Raw genomic sequence first — 13214 nt, forward strand, 5'->3', positions numbered from 1 at the left:
TGATGATGACAGCTTTGTAATAGAGCTGGAAGTCCGGAATTGTGATGCTGCCAGCTTTGCTTTTCTTTTTCAAGATTCCTCTGGCTATTCGGGGTCTCTTCTGGTTCCATACAAATTTTAGGATTATTTGTTCCATTTCTTTGAAAAAAGTGGATGGTATTTTGATGGGGATTGCATTGAATATGTAGATTGCTCTAGGTAGCATTGACATCTTCACAAAGTTTGTTCTTCCAGTCCATGAGCATGGAACGTTTTTCCATTTCTTTGTGTCTTCTTCAATTTCTTTCATGAGTATTTTACAGTTTTCTGAGTACAGATCCTTTGCCTCTTTGGTTAAATTTATTCCTAGGTATCTTATGGTTTTGGGAGCAATTGTAAATGGGATCGACTCCTTGATTTGTCTCTCTTCTGTCTTGTTGTTGGTGTATAGGAATGCCACTGATTTCTGTGCATTGATTTTATATCCTGCTACTTTACTGAATTCCTGTATGAGTTCTAGCAGTTTTGGGGTGGAGTCTTTTGGGTTTTCCACATACAGTATCATATCATCTGCAAAGAGTGAGAGTTGGACTTCCTCTTTGCCGATTTGGATGCCTTTGATTTCTTCTTGTTGTCTGATTGCTGTGGCTAGGACTTCTAATACTATGTTGAATAGCAGTGGTGAGAGTGGATATCCCTGCCACGTTCCTGACCTTAGGGGAAAAGCTCTCAGTTTTTCCCCATTGAGAATGATATTCGCTGTGAGTTTTTCATAGATGGCTTTTATGATATTGAGGTATGTACCCTCTATCCCTATACTCTGAAGAGTTTTGATCAAGAAGGGATGCTGTACTTTGTCAAATGCTTTTTCTGCATCTATTGAGAGTACAGTATGGTTCTTGTTCTTTCTTTTGTTAATGTGTTGTATCACGTTGATTGATCTGTGGATGTTGAACCAACCTTGCAGCCCAGGGATAAATCCCACTTGGTCATGGTGAATAATCCTTTTAATGTACTGTTGGATCCTATCGGCTAGTATTTTGGTGAGAATTTTTGCATCCATGTTCATCAAGGATATTGGTCTGTAATTCTCCTTTTTTGATGGGGTCTTTGTCTGGTTTTGGGATCAAGGTAATGGTGGCCTCATAAAATGAGTTTGGAAGTTTTCCTTCCATTTCTATTTTTTGGAACAGTTTCAGGAGAATAGGTATTAATTCTTCTTTAAATGTTTGGTAGAATTCCCCTGGGAAGCCATCTGGCCCTGGGCTTTTGTTTGTTGGGAGATTTTTGATGACTGCTTCAATTTCCTTAGTGGTTATAGGTCTGTTCAGGTTTTCTATGTCTTCCTGGTTCAATTTTGGTAGTTGATACATCTCTAGGAATGCACCCATTTCTTCCAGGTTATCTAATTTGCTGGCATAGAGTTGCTCATAATATGTTCTTAGAATTGTTTGTATTTCTTTGGTGTTGGTTGTGATCTCTCCTCTTTCATTCATGATTTTGTTGATTTGGGTCATTTCTGTTTTCTTTTTGATAAGTCTGGCCAGGGGTTTATCAATCTTGTTAATTCTTTCAAAGAACCAGCTCCTAGTTTCGTTGATCTGTTCTACTGTTCTTTTGGTTTCTAGTTCATTGATTTCTGCTCTGATCTTTATGATTTCTCTTCTCCTGCTGGGTTTAGGCTTGATTTGCTGTTTTTTCTCTAGCTCCTTTAGGTGTAGGGTTAGGTTGTGTATTTGAGACCTTTCTTGTTTCTTGAGAAAGGCTTGTATTGCTATATACTTTCCTCTTAGGACTGCCTTTGCTGTATCCCAAAGATTTTGAACAGTTGTGTCTTCATTTTATTGGTTTCCATGAATTTTTTTAATTCTTCTTTAATTTCCTGGTTGACCCATTCATTCTTTAGTAGGATGCTCTTTAGCCTCCACGTATTTGAGTTCTTTCCGACTTTCCTCTTGTGACTGAGTTCTAGTTTCAAAGCATTGTGGTCTGAAAATATGCAGGGAATGATCCCAATCTTTTGGTACCAGTTGAGACCTGATTTGTGACCTAGGATGTGATCTCTTCTGGGGAATGTTCCATGGGCACTAGAGAAGAATGTGTATTCCGTTGCTTTGGGATGGAATGTTTGAATATGTCTGTGAAGTCCATTTGGTCCAGTGTTTCATTTAAAGTCTTTATTTCCTTGTTGATTTTTTGCTTAGATGATCTGTCCATTTCAGTGAGGGGGATGTTAAAGTCCCCCACTATTATTGTATTATTGTCAATGTGTTTCTTTGCTTTTGTTATTAATTGCCTTATCTAATTGGCTGCTCCCATGTTAGGGGCACAGATATTTACAATTGTTAGATCTTCTTGTTGGATAGACCCTTTAAGTAGGATATAGTGTCCTTCTTCATCTCCAAAGAGATATTATTGTGGACCGGCCAATAAAAGGCCTTGTATGTACCACCAGCAATTCCCAACATGGAACTGGGGACTGGGGAAAGGACTGAACCTGCATACCCCAACAAATGGGAACTGTGGACTGGGATTCCGATCGAATGAGGAACTGTGAACAAATAGGGTTAAAGACTTGGGTTCTAGGCAGAGCATTCTGCCATCTCAAACTGACTTGCCAAGCCCTGGACTGGGAATTGTGGACTGAACCAAGAGCTAAGAACTGGCATTCTTTTAGAGCCTTTTGTCTGTCTAAACTGACCTGTTGACCTGGAACAGAAAGACAATTAGATAAGAAGCTCAATACAAAGACAGCAGAACTCACTGGGGTAGCTGGGTGGCTCAGGCCTGAGTCGTGCTCCTCACTAAGTGGGGAGGCTGCTTATCCCTCTCCCTCCCCCACTGCCCCTGCTCCCCACAACAACAGCTCATGCTCTTTCTCAAATAAATAAATACAATTAAAAACAAACAAACAAAGATGACAGGGATCAGAATGCAGAGGAATTTATCCACGGCCTTCAGAAATGGTAAGAAAGAACTGTGTTTCTTGTTGTTGTCCCAGAATCCATCAGGAATTTCCTTTGAATCCCACTGCTGCCAACAAATCTGTTAAAAAACAAATTCAATTGAGTACATTTTAAAGATTTTACTGGCTTTCTTCAACAATTCATGAATTGGTCAGCATCCCATCTAGATCTGAGAAGATATGTAAAATGAAAGACTTTTACAGGCAGAAGGGAAAGGGATAAGGAAGTTATACTAGTAAAGAAGCAGATTGGTTGTGGCAAGGTCATCTTCCTTCAGGGAATGGCAGGGGTCTATCAGGCCTGTTACCTCATAGTGACCAGGTGGTTCCAGATGACTAATTTAACATTCCATTCCTGGGAAATGCTAAAAGTATAATTAAATTGGGTATTAAGTCTCAGTTTGGTGACATGAGACTTAGCATAAATGACTCCATTTTGGGCCTGCTGTCCCTTTTTATTTTTATTTTTATTATTTATTTATTTGAAGATTTTACTTATTTATTTGACAGAGAGAGCGAGAGAGCACAAGCAGGGGGAACAGCAGAAGGAGAGGGAGAAGCAGGCTTCCCGCTGAGCAAGGAGCCTGATGCGGGGCTCGATCCCAGGACCCTGGGATCATGACCTGAGCCGAAGGCAGACGCTTAACCATCTGAGCCACCTAGGCACCCCCTGCTGTCCGTTTTTAACAGAGGTTTGAAAGTTATTCAATTTGGGGAACTTCTAAGAAAAAGAATACGAAATTGTAAATATTAAATTAGAGACAAATTGGCTATTAGAATAGAATAAGAAGTCACAACAAATTACAAATTTGGGTGACAAAATTTGAGATCACAAAATCTGGAAAAATAAGTGTTTTAATAATTAATGCATCCTAAGGTGTTTTGTTTCTACATTTTTGGGCATCAGATTTTTTTAATCACCACTTCATATTCTCTAGAGATTATAAAAAAATAATCCAGATCTCCTTTAATATGGTTAATTTATATTTGCTTTTTATTTGAGTATAGAAAAGTTCCATGGACTAGCTTCTGGCTCTCTTTCTCCACTCACATACTTCAGGTGCTGGGCACCAGGAGATGCATTTATATGAAGATTTCAGGCCTTGTGATTTAGAATAGTAGGGAGTGGAAATATTCTTGGATGTCCTTTCTCTACTAGGGCAGCCAGCAATAACTTAACCATACACAGATAGGACTACAAGCCACATTTGTGTACCTCACTAAATCCAAATGAAATCTAAATGTATCACCATCTCAACTTCTTTTAGGCCAGATCCAAAATTTTGCCCTTGGGTGCCCCAATGCTGCTTGATAGGAGAAGTGTGAAGAAGGAAAAGTCAGCAAAAAGAGTAACTCTAAAATCAATTGCAGTAAAAATATCCTTTGCAAATTTTACCAAACCATAAGACCATGAGAACATTGCTAGAGTCTCTTTAAGGGCCTTGAAAGGGGGCCTCTGTAAATGAAGGGCCCTGAAATTTAAGTTTCTTTGGTTTCCAAGAGAATCCAGTTCTGGAGGAATGGTATAACACAAAAAATGGTATTCATACCATACATAATACACAAGAGTCCATGCCATAGGGTGGCTTTAAAAGTAATGTTGTATGTGGTCCTATTCTGAGCAGCTTGAGCTCCCAACTCCATCGAATGAGACAGAGGATGTTCTTGGATGGAGGATGTTCTTTCAGTGTATTTTGCTCTACAGTAAGTAGCACTATGAAGATGGAGATGTTCTGATACTATTAAATCTCAAAGGTCCCCCACCCATACGCCCATTTATATTTGCAAAGGACTTGTTATTTGTAACGGAATAATTTGCAAATGCAACAGACCTCAAAACTCCTATATTGGTGTAATTAATATTAAACACACCATTTACTATCCTTCCAAGCAGGGCAGTTAACACACATAGAGAAAAAGCATGTAATTGCTGTTAAAGACTACATCGTAGAAAGATTATAGCACTAAAGAAAGTCTTTAAGAATTCATTGAGATCTAATTAAGCCATTGCAAACTCATCTGTTATCTGCAATTATAACATAGTTACTGTAACTTGTGTCTGGATAAAATCACCTTTACGTTGGATATCTTTGCTGTATTTTGTTCCTTGGTGATGTATTCAAATGCCCAGTTTTCTCATGTATATCCTCTTTTTTTTTTAAGATATATTTATTTATTTGAGAGAGAGAGAGTGTGTGAGCAGCGGGAGGGGCAGAGGGAGAAAGAGAATCTCAAGCAGACTCCACACTCAGTGTGGAGCCCAACACGGGGCTCGATCTCACAACCCTGAGATCATGACATGAGCCGAAATCAAGAGTTGGTCACTTAACGGAGGACTGCCCCACCCAGGTGACCTTATCCTCTTAGTAGAAACTCTTTTTTTAAAGATTTTATTTATTTATCTGACAGAGAGAGACACAGAGGGAGAGGGAACAGAAGCAGGGGGAGTGGAAGAGGGAGAAGCAGGCTTCCCGCGAGCAGGGAGCCTGATGTGGGGCTCGATCCCAGAACCCTGGGATCATGACCCAAGCCAAAGGCAGATGCTTAACGACTGAGCCACCCAGGCACCCCTTAGTAGAAATTCTTGACTCGTTTTACTCTTCTTTTGTTCTGCAAATAACTGCCCTTAATGTAAGCAGTCCTTATAATTGTGTCCTATACCATAAACCCTATAATATTTACCACTATACTAGGCTATGGCCTGTAAGTACATCTCAAAATAAATAAAGCACATTACAGAAGTATTTTGGTCTTATGAGTGCATAGTTTGTAATCAAACTGTTTACACCAATTGAGTAGTGTAAAACCCTATTTCATTAGTCTTAAAAACGATCCTTTTGCTCTAACCCCAACATATAATTTCTGTATAATGTACTTTAGAAAAAATTTTATAGTCTCTGAAATGTTATACAGCTTTATTTTTAATGTTTTGTTTTTAAAGGCTGAAACTATTTCTCTAAGGAATACACTGTTTCAATAGAAAGGCATTTTCTACTTACGAAGTTTTCCCCACTTCTTTCATCTAACCAGGCTGCTTAAGGTTGATACATCTGGTCAAAGACACATTGTTCCAAAGGTCCTGACCTGAAATAAGAAAACAAGGACTGATTTATAGCTGGCAACACAACTATAACTCCATTGCCTGTGCATTGACTCTCTAATTTTTGTTTTCCTCCCTACCAAACTGTGGCTGTGCTGATATGATGCTCACAGTTATTTAAGAGGGGAAAAATGTAATCTCTTTATACTTGTATAGTCCTTTCCCGGGGTCATTCAGAATAACTCATTTTAGGCCAACAGGTATCTACTCAAAGGTCAGAGCCCTATAACTTTAAGGCAATTCTTTTAAGAATTTAATTCATTTTTTGGGAAATGCTGGAGAAGGTTTAAAATACTGATACATACTCTCACGCTATTTTTCAGACTTGAGGACTATTGGCATGATCAAAATATTTTTAGATGAAAGTTTTAAGTTTCCTGTAAATCAGTGCTCAAATTTTAGCACTGGAATCACCTGAAGGACTAGTTAAATAATAGGATGCAGGGCCCTACCCCTAGAGCTGCTAATTCAGTAGGTCTGAGGTGGCACCTCAGAACTTGCACTTCTAAAAAATTCCCTGGGGTGGTAGGGACCACAGTTTGAGAACCACTGATGCAAACCGATATAGCTCATTTGGTGATGCATATTTTCAAAAATCAAAGCTGACAGGGTTTACACCTTCTCAAGCACGTATGCCATTTGGAAGATGGAGAGTCACTGCCAAAGCCGGGGGATAGTGATGATGATTTAAAGCTTCATAGATTCCTAACTGGCCATTTTCAACCATAGCTGCCCTATGCCTAGTAGCATTATATAATCCTTAGTAATGCAAGAAGTCATCGAACAGTGTCTTGCCATAAGTGTTGAGCGAGACGGTCAAGAAAGAATTCTTGAGATGTTTTATGGTACAACTTGGTAAGTTTATTTAAGTAGCACAGGGACCGGACCTATGGGCTGAAAGAGCTGCAGTTTTGCTGTATGAAGCTGGTGGTTATATGCCTAGTGCTCAAGGGGGAGGTGTAGGGAGTATTAGATCATGAACGTTTTCTTTGAATTTCTACTTGTAGAACTGCCTTCTCAATATTTCTCTGGTGCTTATCATTCAGCTTGGTATTAACTATCAGTAAAATGCACAGGCGGTCATGAGACCCTTTATATATGTAGCAACCAGTATGTATTTGATCCTTATCAAAATTATGCAGGCTATCAGTGAGATACCACCTCACACCAGTCAGAATGGCTAAAATTAACAAGTCAGGAAACGACAGATGTTGGCGGGGATGCGGAGAAAGGGGAACCCTCCTGCACTGTTGGTGGGAATGCAAGCTGGTGCAACCACTCTGGGAAACAGTATGGAGGTTCCTCAAAAAGTTGAAAATAGAGCTACCATATGATCCAGCAATTGCACTACTGGGTATTTACCCCAAAGATACTAATGTAGGGATCCAAAGAGGTACGTGCACCCCGATGTTTATAGTAGCAATGTCTACAATAGCCAAACTGTGGAAAGAGCCAAGATGTCCAATGACAGATGAATGGATAAAGAAGATGTGGTATATATACAATGGAATATTATGCAGCCATTACAAGGAATGAGATCTTGCCATTTGCAATGACGTGGATGGAACTGGAGGGTGTTACGCTGAGCGAAATAAGTCAATCAGAGAAAGACATGTATCATATGACCTCACTGATATGAGGAATTCTTAATCTCAGGAAACAAACTGAGGGTTGCTGGAGTGGGGGTGGGGTGGGATTGATGGGGTGGCTGGGTGATAGACATTGGGGAGGGTATGTGCTATGGTGAGCGCTGTGAATTGTGCAAGACTGTTGAATCACAGATCTATACTTCTGAAATAAATAATGCAATATATGTTAAGGAAAGAAAAAAGAAGATAGCAGGAGGGGAAGAATGAAGGGGGGTAAGTTGGAGGGGGAGACGAACCATGAGAGACGATGGACTCTGAAAAACAAACTGAGGGTTCTAGAGGGAAGGAGGGTGGGGGGATGGGTTAGCCTGGTGATGGGTATTAAAGAGGGCACATTCTGCGTGGAGCACTGGGTGTTATGCACAAACAATGAATCATGGAACACTACATCACAAACTAATGATGTAATGTATGGTGATTAACATAACAATAAAAAAATTTAAAGGAAAAAAATTATGCAGGCTATAGATCAGCCTTCTGGGCTAAAGGTGAACATTTTCCTGCTTTTATCCCTCATCATAAGAGTAATCTAAAATATGTTTTTATCTTTTTACATCCTTCTTTTGTAGCTGTTTACTGATTGAAGTGATGTGGCAACTGAGAATTATAATTGTTGATTTAAATAACGGAATATAAAAAAGGTGTAATTGTTGTATGTCCTCCATATGAAGTCTTTTTTTTAAGATTTTATTTTTTGCCAGAGAGAGAAAGCGAGTGTGCACAAGCAGGGGGAGCGGCAGGCAGAGGGAGAAGCAGGCTCCCTGCTGTGGGACTCAATCCCAAAACCCTGGGATCATGAAGGCAGACGCTTAACAAACTGAACCACCTAGGCATCCCCTAAAACTATTATGAAGTCTCAACATTAAGAAAAAAATCACTCAATTTTACCTTACCCCTATTCTGGTTGATATATAAATATAATTATAAGATCAGAAGAAAGAAAAATTTACTACTTGGAATAAGATGAGTATTCCTATACTGTTCAGTGGCTTTTAGATCCTTACGACTTGTGTTTAATATGTATTTTGTTGATTTTTCAATAAAGCATGTTAATGAACTTGTCTCAATTATCTATTGAATAATCTCTCTAAAATGCCTGTCTGTAATTATTTACTGTTAGGATTACACTTCCATTTTAGCAGTAATTTCAACTCTGAGAAGATAAACCCAAGGGATTCTAGAAGAGCTTCTGCTTGGAGCATGATTTCCCCAGTGTCCAAAGGTTAAATAAGAACAAGTGAATAGATGTGGACAATGACCAAGGATGTCGTAAAATCAAGTCCTTATTAATTAATACCATTCTTAAATGTCATCAAATGAGCTATGGGGCAGATAGCCTAAGCTCAGGAATTAATGGCCATCAAGGTTTCAGGGTGCCCCATTGAGTTGAAAGATGCAACAAAACAAAATGATAAATTGTAAAAGGTAATTCAATAAGCAGGGCAGCTTCTCACATATTCTTTAGTAGGTCACTGAGGTAGCTTTAAGGAAAATAGGAGCCAAGATGGATGTTGGACTCCTGGCTTTGACGTTGAATAGGGAGAAATTATTATTTTTTTTAAAGATTTTATTTATTTATTTGACATGGGGGGGTGGAGCACAAGCAGGGGGAGCAGCAGCCGGAGGGAGAGGGAGAAGCAGGCTTCCTGCTGAGCAAGGAGCCCAATGCGGAGCTCGATCCCAGGACCCTGGGATCATGACCTCAGCCGAAGGCAGACATTTAACCGACTGAGCCATCCAGGCTCCCAATTTTGAGAAATTCTTGTTCAAAGAGCTTTACCTGTGTTGAGTCATAGCCTTGTTAGCTATAAAAAGCAATTAACAAGATCTAGTCTGCTTACCTTACAGGGCTGTGAGGATTAAATTTAATTATGTACATGGAAATGTCAACTGAAAAGCCCTAAACAAATGTGTTTTGTTAGCTGTTCAGTGAAAATTGATCCTCATTTCCCTAAAAATAATACAAATTCTTTAATCAGGTATGCAATCTTTACCTTTCCAAGTGCTTTTCAGGGTTAAAATGAGCAATTTAATAGTTTAAACTAGGGAAGAATATGTTTAGTTTTTTTTCTTAATGTCATAGCTTTTTAACTGCTCTAAGTCAGAAAATAGAAACAAGTTGATGTGCAAACCTCAAAATAATAAATATTTTTATCAAGTTTGTTGGAAAAAAATGACTATGGCAAACTCAATTTTATTTTAGCAATTTCACAGTAGAATCTATCACTAAGTAGTCATTAGCTGAGTAAACAAGAAAAAATAATTAAAGAAGAAAGTCTGGTCTAGGGCACACAACTATATAAGAAAATAAAAATTCTGAAATCTAACTAGTTTTCAAGAATAACATGCAGAATAGCGTAATTTAAAAATACTCCTGATTAGTAATAAGTAAACTTTGTCAAAGGAGTTTCTGAAATTAATAGCCATTTTTAAACTTTATATACTAATATGGAAATCACCTAATTTAAAAAACAGACAATACCCCCTTGTTCAGTTTTTTTTTACTTACATCTTATTCTGTAACTTCCCATTGATTAACATTGCCTTTACTATTTAAAGTACTTTAACATTTTATCATTTGCATATGTCATAGTATTTTGAATTCTTTTAACTTGTATCAGAGCAGCCAACCAAATAATATTTTATCTAAAGCAAACTGACTTTTTCTCATTTAAGACTCTATCAATTAGGATGCTTCCAGCTGCAAGAAACAGAAAATATAATTTGTTTATTATCTCATATTAAAGGACATTCTGTGGTAGGACAGTCTCCAGGATTGGCTCATTTGTTAGGTTAATTATGCATTAAAGGACTTGGCTTCCTCTGATCACTGCTTTGCCATCCTTGGTGTTGGCTTTTTGGAGGAAGAGGGGTAGGTGGGGTAATGAGGTGGCCGCAGCACTTCTAAACATTCAAAATTACGGGGAAGGCTTGTTAAATCACAGATTGTGGAGTCCAACCACCCAGAATTTCTGACTCAGTAGGTCTGAGTGGGATCTGATAATCTGCATTGCTAATGAGTTCCCAAGTGATGCTGATGCTGCTGGTAGTGGGGGCCACACTTTGAGAAACACTAATTTTGACTAATGATCCTGGAGAGGAATGGATGTTTGAGGATCACTGGTAACATTCATTACAAGATGTACTTTATCATTTGGAATGTAACAGAGAGTTCCTTTTGCTCTCCTCATAGGGCCTGATGCCATTTTTAGTCTGTCAGCTTCCTGTTCAATATTCTAGAGAGGGACGCGGCTCATTTTGAATAACAGTATTCCTATGGTTGAAGTAGCAGTTTCTTAGAAAATAGTTTTGCATTCAACTGTTTGAACTAGGAACTGCTTGGGCCAGTTCAAGCCCCAGATGTGCACTTCAGCTTATTTGTTCCTGGCCTGTATAAAGCTTTTTCCCCCTTTCTTTCCAGAATCCCCATTTTTTTTTTAAAAGATTTTATTTGACAGAGAGAGACACAGTAAGAGAAGGAACACAAGCATGGGGAGTGGGGGAGGGAGAAGCAGGCTTCCTGAGGAGCAGGGAGCCCGATATGGGGCTTGATCCCAGGACCCTGGGACCATGACCTGAGCCGAAGGCAGACACTTAATGACTGAGCCATCCAGGCACCCCCAAATCCCCACTTTCTTAAACCCCCAAATATAGAATATTTGGCAATATTGTTATTTTTAATATCTTCTGAAATAGGCTACATAAACCTTGCCTTTTATAACCAAGAAAGCAAAAATAAAGTTGTCTGAGGGTATATATAAATCCTGCTAATCTATTTTCCCATCTGATCACTATTTGTAATGATGAATTTTCTAACTTGAAGATTTAACAATTTGCTTGTGTTGCAAGAACTCCTTTCTGCCAATTTGTAATTCTCCTTCTCTGTCATCTATCTTATAAACCATCTTGCCAAACTGCATTTCTCCTTTCTCTGTTAGCTGTTTCATAAACCATCTCTTTGGTGTGGGTTCCCTATTTTGTGTAGTATGCTCAATAGGAATATGGTATGTAGACTTGCATGACTGTCCAGGGCTAAACTTCAGAATCCTCATAAAACCTTGGGCAATTTCTGTGCTATTGATCTCCCTCTCTAATTTATTATCATAATGGCATTTTTGTGCCTTTTTTCTCATTTGTTCTCACAATAGGAAGCACAGTGGAGAGAGATGATTTCTTCAGGGGGCCTGGACTTGGGACAAGTTCAGGCAAAGATGCAAGCTTTGCAAAAAATATTTGACTTCTAGAAAATGGTGGGGTAGAAAACTTTTAAGTGCAAAATGTACCATTTTGGTAGTCTAAGGAAATGCAACCTTTCCCAAAGCTCTCTCCGGTGTGCAACACAGTATACAGAGATTGAAAATGTTTCTGATGTGAAATTGAGGATTTAAATGGACATAGGGGGCCCAGGCTATTACTGCAAACACAGCAAGGGGCCAGCAGATATAATATGGAATCTGTCTGATAGTTTCAACTAATTTATGACAACCAACCTATCTGCAAAGCTTACAAAATGAGGAGAATGCTGGCCAGTGGCAACTTAACGTAGTTGGCTATTCTAAGGCCTGTTGCTTATATCTAGTCTCCAAGCTGTCTTGTCCAAGAATGAAGAGTAGATTCCTGGATACTTAAGGTAATAACCAAAGACTGTGCAGGACATTACAGTGCATTCATGCATTGATATACATGCCATCAAAACCCAAAGCACAAGCTCAGCTTGTGCATGGAAGCAGCCACCTCAACATCGTTATCTTTTAATTTCAAATGGTTACCTGGCTCAAAATCTGGGTGTGAAATTTCATCTGCTTTGAGTAGTGCTCAATTTTTAATACTTCCTACAATGATTAGGACTTATTCCTGTTTAGACCAAGTTGTACTAGTTAACCCCTTTGTGGTTCGGAGATTTAAGTTCAATTTTAAATCTTGGAAAATTCCTTAATTCTTTGCTTTACAGGAAAGTAGAAGCTCATGTTTTAGTTTGATCACAGGTAGCAAGTAGCAAAGTCAAAGGTGGGATTATGTTTAAAAAATAAAATGGTGGGAGATGCCTGGGTCGCTAAGCGTCTGTCTTTAGCTCAGGTCTTGATCCCAGGGTCCTGGGATCAAGTCCCACATCGGGCTCCCTGCTCAGCGGGGAGCCTGCTTCTCCTGTTGCCTGCTGCTTCCCCTGCTTGTGCGCTCTCTCTCTGACAAATAAATAAAATATTAAAAAAAAAGGTGGGATTATGTTTATTCATTCAACAACATATATGTATTTATGATGACCATTTTCTGGATTACCCATTTATTCAATAGGTCTTTATTAGATATTTACTACAGACCAATGATTTTGGGCCAGAGATGAATTATGCCAGTTTGGAAACTAGACAGATTATCCTTTAAATGGGTACATTTGTACCTCAAGATAAATCTTGGCATGTATATAATGTAGAATATTGTATGTCTATTTTCCATGGAAACAATGAAGTCCAGAGATGACTTCTGGATAAGGGACTCATACTCACTTTGCTCTTCCTCTTTCCCT

At 38.8% G+C, this 13214-nt stretch overlaps 1 protein-coding gene and 1 long non-coding RNA gene across 7 annotated transcripts in view; one reads left to right on the plus strand and one right to left on the minus strand.

Moving 5' to 3' along the window:
- Positions 1 to 13214, minus strand: part of LOC113916733 — a 54927-nt gene that overhangs the window by 37708 nt on the left and 4005 nt on the right. Inside the window, exons 2-3 of one of the 2 annotated variants that reach the window (XR_003518011.2) lie at positions 5944 to 6028; positions 2321 to 3024 (exon numbers count right to left, since the gene is read on the minus strand). This is a non-coding gene — a long non-coding RNA (uncharacterized LOC113916733). Of the gene's footprint in view, positions 1 to 2320; positions 3025 to 5943; positions 6029 to 13214 lie in introns of those variants that run through there. The other variant, XR_004820090.1, reaches the window with a different exon arrangement.
- Positions 1 to 13214, plus strand: part of ATP2C1 (ATPase secretory pathway Ca2+ transporting 1) — a 166089-nt gene that overhangs the window by 15625 nt on the left and 137250 nt on the right. The window lies entirely within an intron of this gene.

This window comes from Zalophus californianus, chromosome 1 (assembly GCF_009762305.2).
Source record: "Zalophus californianus isolate mZalCal1 chromosome 1, mZalCal1.pri.v2, whole genome shotgun sequence".
In the NCBI taxonomy this organism is placed as follows: domain Eukaryota; kingdom Metazoa; phylum Chordata; class Mammalia; order Carnivora; family Otariidae; genus Zalophus; species Zalophus californianus.